The sequence below is a fragment of the Bubalus bubalis genome, chromosome 12 (genome assembly GCF_019923935.1).
Source record: "Bubalus bubalis isolate 160015118507 breed Murrah chromosome 12, NDDB_SH_1, whole genome shotgun sequence".
NCBI lineage: Eukaryota > Metazoa > Chordata > Mammalia > Artiodactyla > Bovidae > Bubalus > Bubalus bubalis.
The window spans coordinates 883274-902276 of NC_059168.1; the positions used below are offsets into that span (position 1 = coordinate 883274).

A 19003-nucleotide genomic window follows, 5' to 3' on the forward strand; every position below is an offset into this window, starting at 1 on the left:
CATGAAACAAACAAATATGGTAAAACTATATGAATCTACAAAAACTTACTAGAACTGAGTCCAAAAATGGGCAGGATCTAAGATCAATATAAAAAAATCACTTGCATTTTTATGTACCAGGAATGGACAGTCAGACATTGAAATGAAAAATACCACTGATAGTAATCTAAAAAATAGGAAACATTTAGGAATAAATCTGGCAACAGATTTGAAAGTATGCTGAAAACTGGGCTTCCCTGGTAGCTCAGCTGGCAAAGACTCTGCCTGCAATGCAGGAGACCCCAGTTTGATTCCTGGGTCGGGAAGTTCCCCTGGAGAAGGGATAGGCTACCCATTACAGTGTTTTGGGGCTTCCCTGGTGGCTCAGACGATAAAGAATCTGCCTGCAATGCAGGAGACCTGAGCTCAATCCCTGGATTGGGAAGATCCCTGGAGAAAAGAATGGCAACACATGCCAGTATTCTTGCCTGGAGAATTCCCATGGATGGAGGAGCCTGGAGGGCTACAGTCCATGGTTGCAAAGAGTTGGACTCGACGGAGCAACTGAGCACAGCACATGCTGAAAACTACAATGTATTGCTGAGAAGAATGAAATAAAACGTAAATACATAGAAAGATATACATGTTCTGGGTCAGAACACTCAATATTTTTAAGATGATTTTTCTCTAAGTTAATATATCAATTCAATGCAATCTCGGTCAAAAATCTTCAAAGACTTTGTGTGTGTGTGTGTGTGTGTGTGTGTTTAGAAATTGATAAACTGATCCTAAAATTTAAAAGAAAGCATAATAGACCTGGGATAGCTAAAGGATTTTTGAAAAAGAAGAACAAATTTGGAGGACTAACACTCTCTGATTTTAGATCTTATTGTAAAGTTATAAGAATGAAACAATGGGGTATTGACATGCAGATGGATCAACAGAACAGAATCTGTGTTTTAGACGCATACAATGCAACGCCTTCCAATGCAGGGGGTGCGGGTTCGACCCCTGGATGGGGAGCTCAGATCCCACACGCTTCCTGGCCAGAGAACCCAAACATAAAACAAACAACGTTGACTCTACAGAAACAGAAACAATGGAGACTTTAAAAAGTTGATTTTCAACTCGGATGCAAAGGCAGTTCAGTAGAAAAAAGATGCTCTTTAAACAAGTGAAGTGATGCTGGAACAATCGAATGTCCACATGCATGAAAGGTTGAACTTTGATGAATATCTCGCACCGTATACAAAAATGAACTCAAAATGAATCATAGGTCGACTTTTAAAACCTACAGCTGGGTGGGATGATTTGAGAGTATAGCACTGAAACATGTCCATTACCCTATGTAAACTAGACGACCAGAGCAAGTTCGATGCATGAAGCAGGGCACCCAAAGCCGAGGCTCTGGCACAACCCAGAGGGATAGGGTGGGGAGGGAGGTGGGAGGGGGTTCAGGATGGCGCGACACATGTATACCCATGGCCGATTCATGTTGATGTATAGCAAAAACCATCCAATATTGTAAAGTAATGATCCTCCACTTAAATTAAAAAAAAAAAAAAAAAACCTACAGCTGTATAAGTTCTACAAGAAAATACAGAAGAAAATTCTAGGCAGAAGAGAAAGTCAGAGAGCCTCTGAAACTGAAACTGAAATTCTGGGTTAGGCAAAAAGTTTTAGATATCTGACAACAAAAGCATGACATATGAAAAGTTGGATTCATTGGACCTCATAAAATTTAAGGACTTCTACTCTGTGAGAGACACTGTTAAGAAGACGAAGAGATAAGCCATACACTAGAACATATTTGCAAGTCACATATCTAACAACAGATTTGCATCCAGAATATTAAAGAATTCAAAATCAGTAATAAGAAAACAACCTAATTTTATAAATGCGAAAAAGAATTGAAAACACACTTCATCAAAGAAGATGTATGAAGGCCAAATAAGCACAATATCATTGGGAATTAGGAAATAAAGCGTAGACTACAATACAAGATAACACTCCACACCGATTAGAATGTCTGAAATTTAAAATACTGATTGAAATGTGGAGGGGCTGGCACCTTATCCACTGCCAGTGGGCACGAAATATAGCACATCCACTGTGGAAAACAGATGGGCAGTTTCCTAGAAAAATAAGCATACAGTTGCCCTGTGACCCAGCCACTCTACTCTTCGTATTTGCCCAAGAGAAATGAAAGCACATGTCTGCTCACATGAATGTCAACAGCGGCTTTACTTTTTAAAAATATTTAATTTTTGATGTGGACCATTTTTAAAGTCTTCATTGTTTCCATTTCTGTAGAAATGTTTGTTTTATGTTTGGGTTCTTTGGCCAGGAAGCGTGTGGGATCTGAGCTCCCCATCCAGGGGTCGAACCTGCACCCCCTGCATTGGAAGGCCAAGTCCTAAACTTGACTGGACTGCCGGGGAAGCCCTAGCAGCTTTGCTTTGAATAGCTCAAGACTAGAAACAATCCCCAAATGCAGTGATAAGTAAACAGATGAACAGTGATGTTTCCCTATAATGGAATACTGAGATACGAAAGTTGTTACCTGTGGGAGTATGGGAAATGAAGCCCCGAGTCAGGAAATCTGAAGCTGAAGAGTTAGACACATGGATGGCAGATCCTGGGAGCCAAGTTTCTCATCAGTGGAGTGGGAGGTTACAGACAGGCCAGGGGGAGAGGCTGAAATGATCTATGGAGCAGTGGATTAGCAATGTAGACCTCCACAGGGACTCATGTTTAGTTTGATATTGATACAGATGGATGCATACAACATATTTATAGATATAAAAGTGAAATTGTTAGTTGCTCAGTCATGTCTGACTCTTTGTGATCCTATGGACTATAGCCTGCTCCTCTGTCAGTGGGATTCTCCAGGCAAGAATACTGGAGTGAGTAGCCATTCCCTTCTCCAGGGGATCTTCCCCACCCAGGGATTGAACCCTCATCTCCTGCATTGCAGGCAGATTCTTTACCATCTGAGCCACTAGGGAAGCCCATTTATAGATATGGGTTAGTATAAATACCCATGTTTACGTTTTCTAAATTTTTTATTTTTATTTATTTTACTGTGCTGAGTCTTAGTTGCGGCACGTGGAATCTTTAGTTGTGGCATGTGGAGTCTAGTTCCCTGACCTGGGATTGAATTTAGGCCCCCTGCATTGGGATCATGGAGTCTTAGCCCCTGAACCACCAGGCAAGTCCCAATTCCCAGATTTACTTGCTCTGTCAGCTAATAAGTCCTGAAAGAAATGCCATCCCTGTAGCAAGTAAGCACGCCTAGTGCCCAGGTCTTAGGCTTTAGGACTATTCTCCAGTAAAAGGGAGTAGGACTTCTTGGAGAAATGGCTGTTTCTGGGATGGGCAGGATGAGCCTGAAGCATCTTCTGGGGTCAGAGAGTAAGGGCTCAGAAAAGCAGACAGCAACAGGCAATGATGGAAGCGTGACCAAGGAACACAGCCTCTGCGAGAAAGAGCTCCCATAGGCCAAGGCGGAAACAATGTGAGCGATAAAATAGTCTTGGATTATAAATAATCCAATATAAAATAAATATGGAAAATTTCATACTGATAATTTGAATAAACTGATGGAGAATAGGTAAATCTCCCACACAGTGGAATTTCAGATAATTAATGTAGATCCTCTGCCCCCAAGGAGGTGGAGCAGAATTCCTGTACACAGAAACTGCCTTTCAAGAGTACAGTGTGGAAAGGGAGAAAAAGAACCCTGAAGGACTTCTCAGGTGGCCCAGTGGTAAAGAATCCACCTTGCAATGCAGGGGATGCAGGTTCGATCCCTGATTGGTTAACAAAGATCCCCCATGCACGGAGCAACTAAGCCCATGCTCCATAGCTACTGAGCCTACACGCCATAGCTAGAGAGTCCATGAGCTTCAACAAAGATCCCACGTGCCACAACTAAGACCCAAAGTAGCCAAGTAAATAAGATAAGCTTTAGAGAAACCCAACAAACACTACCTTGGCCAGAAGATCAAGGTCAACATCAAGAGTAATAAGGCGTCTTGAATGTATGTACCCTTGCTGTAATAGGATGAGAATGGCACTTGACTTCTGGGTTTTCCTCCCAGAAATCCATAATCCCAGCCTAATCGTGAGAAAACGCCAGGCGAATCCCGATTGAAGAACACTCGGCAAAACACCTGACCAGTGCTCCTGAAAAATGTCCAGGTCAAAAGCAACTGAGACAATGTATGAGACAGTTTGAGACAGTGTCTCAATGAAGAGGGGTTTAGGAAGACAGGACCACTTCACATAATATGATGTCCTGGATGGAATCCAAGAACAGAAGATGGAGATGGAGGCAAAACTAAGGAAATCTGAATAAAGTGTTAGTCACTCGGTCATGTCCAACTCTTTGTGACCCCATAGAGTGTGCCAGGCTCCTCTGTCCATGGGATTCTCCAGGCAAGAATACTGGAGTGGGCGGCCATTTCCTCCTCCAGGGGATCTTCCCAACCCAGGGATCAAACCCACATCTCCTGCATTGCAGGCAGATTATTTACCACCGCACCATCTGGGAAGCACTCAAGGAGTTTATCAAATCCCAAAGAAGAAGTTACGTCCTCTTGGGAAAGTATCTGCAGAGAGGCAACCATCCGGTTTCCTGTAGCTGTCCTTCTGGACCGCAGCCGATTCCCCACACATGCCCGTGGCACCTGAGCGTGTGGGCAGAAACGCTTCTGCTGAGTGGAATGAAACCCTGCAAGTGCTCTGAGGGTTGAAACTTTGAAGAGGTTGAGATCTTTGAGAGCTGAAGAACCTTTGAATCTGCCTTTGGCTCCCTCTACCCTGACCACAGCCCTTCTCTTGATGTGAAACACGTGCTCAGATTGACAACAATGTGGCTGAGCCGACAGGTCTGTTTTGCTCTTTGCCTCCTCAGTGGTTGGAAACAGACCTTCCTTGGAGATCTGCCGAACGCCGTAAATGCGCGATCCATCCCCCCACCCTCGATCGTATCTGTGGAGTTGCGACAGGGAGCAGGGACTGGCCTCTCTGCAGCTGGGAACAGTCTGTGTGGCTGGCTGTATTGGGGTGGGGTTCTCACAGCTTTGGAGAAGATGGAGTGAAGGTGCCTGGCCTTTCTTGGAGGCATGTAAAGGTTAAACTGAAATGTCCAGGAGCCCATAGAGGGAACCTTCTGGAACAGGGTGTGCATGACCCCCCACTCACCCACACCAGTTCTACAGATGACATCCTTCTCCATGTGATAGACAGCCTGCCTTCAAACCAGAGCACCAGGCTTCCACGCTCCCTTCTGCCACTGAACCAGCTGTGCCGCCCTGGATGAGTCCCATGACCTCCTATCAAAGAGGTGAGTGGACTGAGTATTTACTAAAGAATCTTCCAATTCTCAGAAGTCTATGAGGTCATCTGTTTCTGAACGAGTGGAAAATTGGCTACACTTCATCCCCCTCTCTGTATGATCCAAGTTGCGTTCATGCATATGCGCTCAGTTGCGTCCAGCTCTTCATGACCCAATGGACTATAGCCCTGCCATGCTTCTCTGCCCATGGAATTTTCCAGGCAGGAATACTGGCTGAGTTGCCATTTCCTCCTCAAAGGCGTCTTCCTGGCCCAGGAATCAAACCCGAGTCTCCTGCTTGGCAGGTGCATTCTTTACCACTGAGCCACCAGGGAAGCCTTATTGATACTCATTGGGACCTAATTCCTCACCTGGGTATACTAACACTAGAAGCATCATTCATAATGTCCATCATGTGAAAGAGTTTTCAGGTCTCCTCTTGGAAACAAATTGGGATAACTGGAAAATTCACAAGAGGCCAGGTCTGTAAGTTGTTTAAACAAGAGGGATTGTTCTACACCATGGTTTCCAGAGAGTCCCACCTGTGCCCAGAAGGGGAAGCGGATGCTTTCATTGCTTTGGAAAACTTATGGGAGAAATAAACAATATAATTTCTGTTGAGAACAAGGCAGGGTAAGGATTCCGGAAGGAAGTCTGAGCTGAGAACTCCTGAGCTATGCTTGCCTTGCAAGGTTTTACCCTTTGTTCCAATATAAAGTAGGCTCAGTGCCTGTAGGACAGAGCTCGAGGGGCCTTCACAGTTCATTTTAAAGATAAACCACCCACAACACCTAGGTCCCTCATCTTTGCCTTTTTAGTAGCATCTGTATCAGTTTGCTGGGAGCAGCATAACCAAGTATCAAAGCCGGGGCTTAGAACAGAAGCTGACTGTGCCAGTTCTGCAGACTGGAAACCCGAGATCAAGGTCGGCAGGGCTGCCCCTTCAGAGGCTCGAGTGGGAGCCTGCTGCAGGCCCCTGCATGCTCCTGGATGTTGGCTGGCTGTCCTGGGTGGTCTCTACCTTGTAGCTGCATCACCCCCATCTCTGCCTTCATCTTCGCATGATGTTCTCCTTGGGTTTTTTTTGGCTGTGCCAGGTCTTAGGTACAGCATGCGGGATCTCACTGAAAAAGACCATGATGTTGGGCAAGTCGAAGGCAGGAGGAGAAGGGGAAGATAGAGGATCAGATGGTTGGATGGCATCACTGACTCGATGGACATGAGTTTGAGCAAGCTCCGGGAGTTGGTGATAGACAGGGAAGCCTGGCATGCTGCAGTCCATGGGGTCGCAAAGAGTTGGACATGACTGAGCGACTGAACTGAATTGAACTATGGGATCTCGTTCCTGGGCCCCCTGCATTGGGAGTGTGGCGTGTAAGCCACTGGACCACCAGGGAAGTTCCATGATGTTCTCCTTGTGTGCATATCTCTGTGTCCAGATTTCCCCTTTTAATGTTTATAAGGACATCAGTTATGTTGGCTTAGTGTTCTGGATGCCGTCTGCTTCCCCCTTCCCCTGGGCCCGTCACTGCTGCATCACAGACATAAACTGAGTTCAGGTCCCCGGCAGAGTCCAGTGTAAGCTGACATCAGCACCCCAGCTGGGGGCCGGGCCCGGGGCAGGGCTCTCAGACCCACCCAGAGGAGAGCAGGCAGAGGATTCATGATGCTGGCTCACACAGCCCCGCTGTGCCTCAACTCCCCCTGTGAAATGGGGGTGATGCTACGCCCTGCCCTGCCCACCTAGGCTCAAAGTGTTATTCGCACAGTCATGTCTAGACTCTTTGAGACCCCATGGACTGAGCCTGCCAAGCTCCTCTGTTCATGGGATTTCCCAGGCAAGAATACTAGAATGGGTTGCCATTTTCTTCTCCAGGGGATCTTCCCAACCCAGGGTTTGAACCCAGGTCTCCCACATTGCAGGCAGATTCTTTACTGTCTGAGCCAGCATAGGAAAACTAGATGAACCGGCTTTGAGAAGACCCCACACCCAGTGACCCAGGGAGCATACTGACTATGGATGCTCTGTGCCAGCTGGTTGTCTCGTCTCCTCGGGGCATTCCCTGTGCCGGCTGGCAGGGATGCTGACTGATGACTAAGATATACCTGGCCTTCCCTGGCCCCGCTTCACACACAGCAGAGGCTCAGCCAGTCCCCATTGGCAGCCTGCCTGCCTGTCCGGCTGCTCAAAGCAGAGGCTGAAACCCCCCTGGGTTGCATTTCAGGAGCCCCAGCCTGCTCTCCCCGGGCACTGAGCTCTGAGCAGCACAGACTCTGGGGCTGCGCTCTGCCGCACCTGTGGCTAAGGTTTCTCCCTTGGGGTCCCCCTCTCTCTCCACCAGCCTTTTCCCCACAAATCGCCTCCATCCTGCAAGATTGACAGCTGACTCTGGGCTGGGAACAGAGGATAGGAAGTGGTCTTTGCCTGAAGCCCGTTGCCTTATTTACCCTGGCCGCCAGGCCTCTCCCAGCAGCCCTAAGAAAACAGAGGACTGTCCAGAGTCAAGTTTTTGCGTGTTTTCTCCCTGGAGGTGGATCAGGTTTTAAAGGAAGGTTTCTTGCGGCCTGCAATACCATTTTGGTTTGTTTTACCTGTCTCCACCTGCCAGGCAGGGAATTAACCTGCTGGCTGGGGGCCGGGCCAGCAAACTCCGTCAGGGTCAGGCGAGCAGAGCTCAGGGCTGTGGGTCTGACAACACGCCGAGGAGGCCTGTTCTCCTCCACAGAGCTTTGCGCATGGGGAGGCCCAGGCCCCGATCTGAGCAGGGCTGCGAGTAACTCGATATGTTTTCTTTCGTTGCTGTGGACACGCTGTGCCAGATTTAAGTCTGCCGCATCTGTGTCTGTCTGTCGGGTTGTTGCAGGGGGAGGGGGCAAGGGGGAGAGTTATCAGAGGGAGAGAGGAGCATGTCCCTGTGTTTTATCCCTATCCATCTTCCTTTTCCCTTGCCTGCATTGCTCACTCTTTGCTGTATATAACCTGCCACGACTGTTTTCGTGTCTCAACCCCTAACCCTTCGGAGACCGCTGTGCTTTGTGCCTCCTATAAAGCAGCTTTACAGACACCTTCGGGGCGCCCTGTCTGGGAAGCCCTGGCGCTGTCAGAGTTAACAGCCTCTGGAAACTTGAACTTCCCCAGAAGTGCTTGGGCAGCAATTAGCAGAGCCCCACTCAGATACAGAAAAAAGTCCCCTCGATTATAAATAAACAAGCAGCCAAGGGTATTGGAGCCAAGAGTCACCACTGTGTGCCCCAGGCCTGTGGCGGTTACCCTCGCAGAAAAGCCCGCACCTTCCAGAACTGGGATGGAGAAGCCTGATGCTCTAGCAGGATTCCGAGGAAAGGTGGGAATCTGCTGTCTGGTGAAAACCCATCAGGCTGGGCCTCACGTGTAAGATGCCCAAGGCGCACCAGCCTGAGGATGGTAGAAAGGGCCACTCATCGCAGCCTGGGATGATGGATGGATGGCCTTTTCTGGGTGAATAGGAGCCTTGCTTCACTTTGCTGGACGGAGATACCAGGCTGGCAAAATATTTGGTATTGCCTAAAGAGTGGTGGCCAGAGATAGCGCCTCACCCAGCGCCGCACTCAAGGGGGGCGGATGTCATGCCTAAGGCCCCAAGGCCCTGTGGGATCAGGGCACAGGAGTGAAGAGCCTGTCTCTCTGTTTATTTCTTCCAACCATCACAGAAGTGCTGCAAAATACAGAACCGTAGGTCTCCTTGCAAGGAGAAGATGTCTTGGGTCATCCTGGGCTATATTTAGAATGGAAAATGTGCTGGCTCAGAGAAAACCGATCATGTGCCCTTCTCCAGGATTCATGCTGAGCTGGGAACCCTGCCCCATCACCCGCCCTGCCCATCCTTCCCACAGCCCTGCCACCCGCTTCCTCCTGCAGGGAGTCCTCCCAGCTTGTCGGGAGACCCTGCAGGGAAAGGCCCGGTTTCTCTTGTGAATAAACTTCACAAGCATCCCCCTCTCGGGAGGACCATGAGGATCTTGTGGAGGGCTGTGTGCAAGGCTGGCTGAGAACTCAGAGCTCAGAAGGGGGTGTTTGACCTGATCGTGGGAATTCCTCAGCTTTCCCCAATGCCCACTTCTGCTTCTCCAGGTGTGAAGGCTGGGGACATCGTGGCAGGGAGTGGACCCGCGGATCCCTGCCCTAAGGACCGTCCTGGGTCCAGCCCCTCGGTTGTGCTCTGGGCAGTATTGCCTCCCTAAGACTCCTGAGAGTCCCTTGGACAGCACAGAGGTCAAACCAGTCAATGCTAAAGGAAATCAACCCTATTGGCAGGACTGGTGCTGAAGCTGAAGCTCCAATACTTAGGCTACCTGATGCAAGGGGCCAACTTATTTAGAAAAGACCCTGATGCTGAGAAGGATTGAGGGCAAGAGGAGATGGAGATAACAGAGGATGAGATAGGCAGATAGCATCACTGACTCAATGGACATGAGTTTGAGTAAACTCAGGGAGATGGTGAAAGAGAGGGAAGCCTGGCGTGCTGCTGTTTATGGGGCTGCAAAGAGTGGGACACGACTTAGCGACTGAACAACAGGCACGGAGAGCTTCATGGTGATTGTTGGGCCAGTCCCCATCAGCGCCCTGTTAACTTTTCGTAACCATCAGAATGTTTTTAAGAACCTGGAAGTTCATTGCATCACTGTTTTGCTTTCGGAGCTGCACGTGATTTCTCAGAAGGAGCGGCCCAGACCCGTCCTGTCTCCTATACTGACCCAGCCACGAATTTTCACTTTACTGGGGACAAGGGGTCAGAAGGGGCACCACTGAAGGCAGTGTCTGCTGCCCGTGCCCATGGAGACAAGGAGGTCGTGGGGACACAGTGAGACTCTCAGCTCTTGGGCACATGTTCTGGGCTGGGGCACCACACCTGTTTCTGATCTCCACAGCCTCTCTGAGAGGTGGGAATTATTGCGTCCATTTCCCCATGGAGGAAACCGGGAGTTAGATGCCTTGTCATGGACCGTTCCCCCGCCCTCCTCGCCCAGCTCCCCACCATGGTCTTGCTGGTTCTCCCTGTGACATGCAGCCCTTGTTCTCCTGTGACATCACCCACTTGGCCCCCAGTCCAGCCTCTCGCCCCACTGGACTCATTCTCCACACAAACCAGCTTGATCTTTGGGAAAGACTCTGAGCTGTACCCTTCTCCTCCTTACTACCCAATAGTGGCTTCCTGTTGCCCTTAGAATGGAATTCTGACTCCTCCCTGTGCATGGCTAGCACCTCCCCTAGGTCTTGGCTGTGGCTCATCCCCTCTACTCAGGCCAGTCCAGCCTCAGGGCCTTTGCACCTGCTGTTCTGTGTCCCTGGTGTGGACCCTGGACTCTGAGTACATTACTGTCTCTTTCCAGCAAGGGCTGAGGCCCTGTTCTAGTTGTGGTTAACTCTACAACCCCCTCTTGCACATCTGTTCTCTCGGGCAGGAAGCAGGCATTCAGGCTCCCACCCTGTGAGGCTGATACCTCCATCCCCAAGATGCAGGCCTTCCCCAGAAGCCTGTAGTCTGCTCCTTTGTCCCAGGGTGAGACAGGCTCCCAAGAATCAAGTCATTTGCTTCCTTTTTGCACAGGTTGTGATGGACGTGATTCTTCCACCTTGGGCCCCTTGGCCAGAACTGAGGCTCTGCAATTAGGGTGAAATAGCTCCTCATTCATGGAGCTTTAGGACATGAACTGACGCATCATATCCTCAAGGTCTATCCAGAGGGGAAGCGGACCACCTCCATCTGCATTAGATGGCCTTTCTTAAACCCAGCACACTGACATGCTTTCTGCACTTGGATTTTCCTATTCAATTATTGCATCATCTCAGAAGACAACTCTCTTATAAGTAGTGAAGCTTGGGCTGGCTTGACCATCCTGCTCCTGCCCACACACCATTTGATCTATTGTTATTGTTTAGTTGCTAAGTTGTGTCCAACTCCAGGCTTCTCTGCACATGGGATTTGCTGGGCAAGAATACTGGAGTGGAGTTGCCATTTACTTCTCCAGGGGATCTTCCTGACCCTATTGCTCTAAAATAATTCATTCCCAGTTCTGAGGCTCCTGAGATCCACCAGTCTCCTGGAAGCAGTCCCGTATTTGTTGCTCAGAAAAACTGGCCCTTTCAAAGGGCTACTCTAGGGTGGCCTGGGACAGTAGCCACCTGGAGGAGACTCTTTGAGACAACAGCTGATCCTTTGCACAAGATGATACTTGAGGCCTTCATAGAGGCTTCCCCAGTGGCTCAGCAGGTAAAAGAATCCACCTGCAATGCAGGAGACACGGGAAACACAGGTTGAATCCCTGGGATAGGAAGATCCCCGGGAGGAGGAAATGGCAACCCACCCCAGTATTCTTGCCTGGAGAATCCCATGAACAGAGAAACCTGACAGGCTACAGTCCATGGGGTCACAAAGAGCTGGGCACGACTAAGCAGGCATGCATGCAAACAGGGCAAATGAGGTTCCCTTTCTCTTACCCTCTGCTGGTTTTACCAGCTTCGCCATCTCTGTGCCTTCTAGCTCAAAACCGAAAATTTCAAATGAAAAAAGAGAGAGAAGACTGACATGAAGTAGCATTGACTAGTTCATTGAGGCCATCTGTCAACCATCTTTTATGTCCCTGATTTATTTTATAGCCCTAGTGTCAAACCTTCCTTGTCAATTTAACACGTGAACATTTTTTTAATTAAAATTCAGTATCATCAAGCAGGTCATAGAATGTGAGCAATATTCTCTTTGTTCTAAAAATCCTCATGTAATGAAACTGCCATTCACAATTGTTTTCCAATGACCTGCTTATTAAAAAAAAAATGATTTTCAAGGAACAGAAATAGGTGCCTTTTCACAGCATGGGGTCCAGCAGGAATGAGAAGCTTACCAATTCACAGCCCAGCCCCTGGGAGATGCCGGGGGTGGGGAATGTTGTCATATGTCAATTTGGACTGAGTGTTTCTGAATACATGTGAGTGCTCTTCTTGGGTTCCCTGTGGTGCATTTTATAGACTGATGTCACTTTTTAAGAGAGAAATTATTAGATGAATGTTGATAAATGAATGTACGTTCAGTGTGCTGGAATCAAGATGAGAACTCCAATGAAGAAGCAGGAAAAGGCTTTAGAAGAGAGTCAGGGACCAGGGGGCTGGGCTGGGGCACATTGTCCATGACCAAGGCCTTCTGCACCAGAGACAGACCCCCCGAGTCCCACCTGGTGAGCAAGCCAAGCCAAGGCAGCCTCTGCAAAGCCCCAAGGACCCACAGCGAGGGTTGCAGATCAAGCCGGGCCTGGTTTTGGGGTTTGTTTTCAGTTCCTGAGCCAACATGTAGAAATCTAGTGACTTCTGCTTGCGAAGCACTTCAGTCGTGTCCAACTCTTTGTGACTCTATGACCCGTAGCCCACCAGGCTCCTCTGTCCATGGGATTCTCCAGACATCAATACTGGAGTGGGTTGCCATTTCCTACTCTAAGGGATCTTCCCCACCCAGGGATATAACTCCCATCTCCTAAGTCTCCCACACTGGCAGGCGGATTCTTTACCACTAGCGCCACCTGGGAAGCCCTAATGACTTCTGGTTCTTTCCAAAAACCTAAGGATCTGGGGACTTCCCTGGTGATCCAGTGGTTTAGAGTCCATGTATCCATGCAAGGGATGTGGGTTCAATCCCTGGTCAGAGAACTAAGATCCTACATGTTGCACATCATAGCCAAAAGATAAAAAAACCCTACCATCTGGGCTCACAGTGTCTGTATCAATCCACTTCAGCCACTTATTAGCTGCCCAGGGCCCCTCACCTCTTAGCTGCTGAGCCCTATAGTTCTCTGAATTGTGGCCTCACCCCAAGGAATATTTAGACAGGAGGAGCAGCCTTTCTTCCTTTGGAACACCTCACTCCCTCCTGCCAGGGTGGTCCTGGGCAAATCATCCTATAGCCTCAGTCTTCCCATCTCTATAAGGGAATGACAGTGGGACCTCATAGCTATGTGGTATGCGTTCACTCGCTCAGTCATGTTCGACTCTTTGTAACTCCATGGACTGTAGCCTGCCAAGCCCTTGTGTCCATGGAATTTTCCAGGCAAGAATACTGGAGTGGGTTGCCATTTCCTCCTCCAGGGCATCTTCCCGACCCAGGGATCAAACCCACATCTTTTGTGTCTGCTGCCTCGGCAGGTGGATTCTTTACCACTTGTGCCACCTGGGAAGCCCAGGCCCTCATAGGGTGCCAGTTGAAGCTCGCTCCCCTCTGCCTGTGTGTCTTTAGGGCCACGGTGTATTTTTAGGGAGGGAAGACAACTGTGCTCTGAGTGCCAGCAGCCTCCCTGCTGGCTTCCTCTCGAATGTCTTGGTGGAGGAGTGAAGACAGAATTATTCAGAAACAAGTGATTTCCCAGCTGTAGGCTCCTCTGTGATGACCAAGGACTCACTCAGCCCAGATTGGTGGTGAGGCAAGAATTACCTACTGCAGAGAGGCTGCTGGGACCATCTTGAGTTTGTTTGTAACCAATCTCAAATAATTTAGATCTTTTTAATTCGCAGCAAATCCTATTCCCTCGACAACATCTGCAGTAAAATAGCAGGAACGTGTGTGGAGATCAAGTGTTGGGGGGTGGGGAGGTGCTTTTTGTTTTCCCACCACTGAATCCATAGTTACCCTCTCAGTTGAAATCTTATCATATTTAACTGGTTCCACATAAACAGATCTGTGTATATTTTCAGTAGTTTCAGCTGAAACCTGTTAAGAACAGATGTGCAGATGGTTGCCCTGCACCGATCCATTTAAATGTATTTTTCCACAAGCAGTGTTTTTCCTTCAGCCCTTCCTTGAGAGAGGAAGACTTAAGAAAGTGGGACCTTTATTAAGATGTATATTACATGCTTCTGAGTCTCAGCAACCAGTGCTTTGCTATTGGTTTTCCAACAGCTCTTTGGCACACGGAGCTGTGAGTACTGGGTGTGTATTGACGTGACGGGCGGTGTCTGCCGTGAGCCTCTTTGGCTGGCAGGATGGGCTCTTAGCTCTTCTGGATGCCGCCCATGTGAAGGTGGGCCAGTCTTTCCCAGCTGCTGCGGAATCAAGTAGCCTCTGTCCAAAGGCTGGAGTAACTTATCCACTTCTTTGACCCTTTTATTTTTTTAAGCAGGGGCTGGGGGGGGAAAGAAGGAGAGGGGAATGTAAAAAACTCCTCAAACTCAATAGCAACCAAAACCAAATCATCTGATTTTTAATTGGGCAAAGGACTTGAATAGCTATTTCTCTAAAGAAGACAAGCAAATGGCCAACATGAAAAGATGGTCAGTATCACTGAGAATTCGTGCTCATACTCAGTTGCTAAGTCATATCTTTGACTCTTTGTGACCCCATGGACTGCAGCTCACCAGGCTTCTCTGTCCGTGGGATTTCCCAGGCAATAATACGGGACTGGATTGCCATTTCCTTTTCCTGGGCATCTTCCAGACCCAGGGGCTGAACTTGAATCTGCTATATGGCAGGCAGCTTCTTTACCACTGAGCCACCAGGGAAGCCCCACTGAGCATTAGGGAAATGCAAATCAAAACTATAAGGGGATATCACCTCATACCCAAGAGGAGGGTTAGTGTTAAAAAAAAAAAATAAAAAAACAGAAAATAAGTATTGGCAACGATGTGGAGAAATTGAACCCTTAAACACTGCTGGTGGAAATGTAAGATGGTACAGTTGCTTGTGGAAAATGGTATGGAGGGTCCCCCCCAAATTAAAAATAGGACAACCGTGTGATCTAGCAATTCCTCTTCTGGGTATATGGACAAAAACATTGAAAGCATGAGCTTCCCAGGTTGCTCAGTGATAAAGAATCCACCCGCCAATGTAGGAGATGCAGGAGACATGAGTTTGATCATAGGTGGGGAAGAACCTCTGGAGGAGGAATGGCAACCCAGTCCAGTATTCTTTTTTTTAATTAATTTATTTTTTTATTGGACCAGTCCAGTATTCTTGCCTGAAAATCCCATGGACAGAGGAGTCTGGCTGGCTACAGTCCATGGGGTCAAAAAGAGTCGGACGCTACTGAGCCCACATGCATTGGAAGCAAGATCGCAAAGAGACTTTTCCACACTCCTGTTCACAGCAGCCGTATTCACAATAGCCAAAAGGTGGAAGCACCCCAAGCATCCATTGACAGATGAATGGACAATCAAATGTGGTCCATTCATACAGTGGAAAATCATTCAGCCCTTGGAAGGGAACTCAGACACGTGCTACAAAATAGATGGACCTTGAGGACATCATGCTAAGTGAACTAAGCCAATCACAGAAAAGACAAATCCTGTGTGATTCCACTTAGAGTAGGCAAATTCACAGAAACAGAAAATGGAGTGGTGGCTGCCACGGGCTGAGGGGGTGGGGAGGGGGAAATGACTGTTTAATAGGTACAGAGTTTCAGTTTTGTGAGATGAAAAAGTTGTGCAGACCCGTTGCATAACAATATTTATGTACTTACCATTGAATGTACACTGAAAATGATTAAGATGTTAAAAATAAAGCTGGGGGAGGGAGGATCTAATCACGATACTCATCTTACGGATGGCGAGAGGATTCTGTGAGGTAAGGCACACTTAGCAGGACTTTGCCTTTTCATACTGTAAAAAAAAAAAACACTGTGACAAAACTAGACAGCATATTAAAAAGCAGAGATATTCCTTTGCAGACAAAGGTCTGTCTAGTCAAAGCTATGTTTTTTCCAGTAGTCATGTACAGATGTGAGAGTTGGACCATAAAGAAGGCTGAGCACCAAAGAATTGATACTTTTGAACTGTGGTGCTGGAGAAGATTCTTGAGAGTCCCTTGGACAGCAAAGAGATCAAACCAATCAATCCTAAAGGAAATCAACCCTGAGTATTCATTTGAAGGACTAATGCTGAAGCTGAAGCTCCAATACTTTGGCCACCTGATGCTGGAAAAGACTGAGGGCAGGAAAAGGTTGGATGGCATCACCGACTCAATGGACATGAGTTTGAGCAAACTCTGGGAGATGGTGAAGGACAGGGAAGACTTTGTGTCCATGGGCTCCTGAAGAGTCGGACAGGAGTGAGCAACCGAACAACAACAAAAAGCAGGACTTTGTCCTGTGGGCCGTGGAGATGATAACTAAGGTGAGATGAGATAAGGTGGATTCTTTCCCGGGCTTTGAATTTCTGTTTTCCAGAAGGTTCCTCTCCCACTTCCTACTGCCCGTGGGACAGAGTTCATCCAGCCTCCCAGGTCCCTGTCATAGGCTGAGCCTTCTCGAGGAGTGTCCCCGTGGGGCACTGTGGACCTCTCAGCCCATGCCTCTGGGGCACAGAGTTCTGCCTCTCCGGCCAGTTTCCCTGCGGTTGGCGCTGGCTGTGAGACACTGCCGGGCTCCTTCTAGTGGCCTCTGAACAAACCACAGAGCCCCCGGCCCCTCCTGTCTGCAGGCTTCCTGCCACTGAATTTGCCCTGCATTGGGAGGAGGGGGAAGGGGGGCCTGAGTGGGTGGCATGATGACAGGTGAGCCTCGGGGTTCCGTGCCACCTGCTTGCAGCTCCACTTCTGCCGCTTGTTGAGCCATTGAGCCCCGTTGTGTTGCAGGTGAAATGGTGAGGCAGAGTGGGGCTCCATCCGCTAAAGATTCCAGATCTTTCAGGGGGCTTTGTCCTCCTGACTTCTCTCCAGCCTGCTCCCTTCCGCAGGGCACAGCATCCAACATGCTGAACGTGCCTGAGTTTGCCTAGTACCTAGCAGGACACTGGGAGCATGTCTGTTTTTTCACGGGAGCTGGGGGTGGTATGTCCTGGGCTCTAAATGCAGCATGAGGCTTGGAGGCCCCTGGCAGAGCCGTGGAAGAGTGGTCGTTGGCAAGACTGGCATTTCTGTCACCTGACTGGAGGAGACCCTCTGGCAGGGCTTGGACTCAGCTGAGCAGAAAGATGAGCAGTTGACTTGGGATGTGATTTTACATTCCTGGCAAAGTAACACCACATTTGTTTTAAAGAGGAGGAAAGAACAAAATCAAACTGTTAGTTAACATTTCAAAGAGGTTAAAAGAGCCACTTGGGTTCCTCTCCTGGCCAGTTCTATGGTGGGGGGATGCCAAGGGCTTCTCTTGCTGGCGGAGAATTGTGGGGTGTCTCTCTGCTTCCGGGGTCCCAGCCTCTGATCCGTTTAGGAGACGGTTCCGGGGATTCACACTTGTCTTTGGAAAGCTTGATCTTCTCCAAGTTTCTCATATCCCTTCTGTATTTCTTTCCCATGCAGATTCTCTTGCTGGCTCTTTTTGCTGTTGTTTTCAGAAGTTAATATTCACAAGCTTTGATTTCTAGACCCAGTTCTGGACTTTACAGAAGCGAGAATCAACAGGCTCAAAACTTGGCTTCGTTACTCATTTGACTCAAACGTGTTCAGGGCAACACCCCTGAGCCACAGCCAGAAACAAACGTCCCCAAAGTGGGGCTCTTGCCTGGAATCTCACCACTCAACCAGGAGACCTGAGCGCACTTAGCAAAGTAAGAAAGATGCCCCTCTCTTCCCTCTGGAATAGAGACCCCAAGATGAGCCTGGTCACTCTCCCACTCTGCCTCCATCTTCTCCAGGCTGCTTCCAGATTCCTTTCCTTTATTCACGTTGCTACCCCCTCATCCACCAGTATTTTCAGAATCTACACACACATTCATCCATCTCTCCAGTTTCCAAATATTATCTTTATCAATAAGTGGTATTTCCCTCAAATGAATGACGGCTCCATGACCTTTCCTTTCAGCCACAAATGACAGGGGACTTAAAAGTGTGTGTGCATGCGTGCCTCAGTGCATGCCTGCTCCACGCACACAGTCCTAATGGAAACCAGGGTAAATTACAGAGAATGGTCACATAATGATTACAGAAACCTACACGAGGCATAACCCATTAGTGAGCTACATTTTGTTCAAAGCTGAGATACGCCTTTGTGCCGGAATGCAGTCATCTGTAGCAATGACTAATAATATAGTTGAGGATCTGTTCACATTTTCCCCCTTTTGTGCCTATTTTCATAAGTTAATAACTCAAGCATGAAATTGTTTCAGGCTGAAAACTTGGTGGTGAGAGCACGGCAAACTGTGTGGGAAACAACTTTGTGTTGTTGTTGTTACTTAATTTAGCTTGGCTGTTTTTTAAGTTACGGGAGTAGAAATGACCATATGGGTTTTCTTGAGCTGTGTGTGCTTGTGAAGCCCAAGGAAGTCTGGGATTGTGTTAGACAAGGCACATTTTTAATAGCTACAGATAGAAGCTTTCCTTCATACATGTGTGTGCTTTAGCTTAGTACAGGTCAATTTTGTTGAGGTGGGTAGGGTTGGATGATATTGAATCACAACGCCATGAATGACATCATCCTGGATATTCACCTGCCTTCAACTAGAAAACTTCTATCCTAGATCAAAGAGCCTGGTGAGCACACAGCTGCCTTAAATAGATGAGGACAGGAACAGGGATGAAACCTACCGCTGGGTCTTATTAATAGTAAATTCCTAAAACAATGGAAGGAGCAGAAACAAGATGAATGGTCTATCATAATTGTTCATCCCGCCTGGAGTTGGATTTACTGGGCATTTTCCTGTGTCTCCCTAGTGGCTCAGATGGTAAAGAATCTGCCTGCAGTGCAGGAGACCCGGGTTCAGTCCCTGGCTCAGGAAGATTCCCCTGGAGAAAG

The 19003-nt window shown here is 48.2% G+C and overlaps 1 long non-coding RNA gene across 5 annotated transcripts in view; it reads left to right on the forward strand.

Annotated features, from left to right (window-relative positions):
• The first annotated feature begins 4445 nt into the window (after nt 1-4445).
• The window catches only part of LOC112577988, a 42708-nt gene continuing 28150 nt past the window's right edge, over nt 4446-19003 (forward strand). For 2 of the 5 annotated variants that reach the window (XR_003102122.3, XR_006543163.2), the window contains exon 1: nt 16475-17819. This is a non-coding gene — a long non-coding RNA (uncharacterized LOC112577988). Of the gene's footprint in view, nt 5330-16284; nt 16446-16474; nt 17820-19003 lie in introns of those variants that run through there. The other 3 variants (XR_006543164.2, XR_006543166.2, XR_006543165.2) reach the window with 3 other exon arrangements.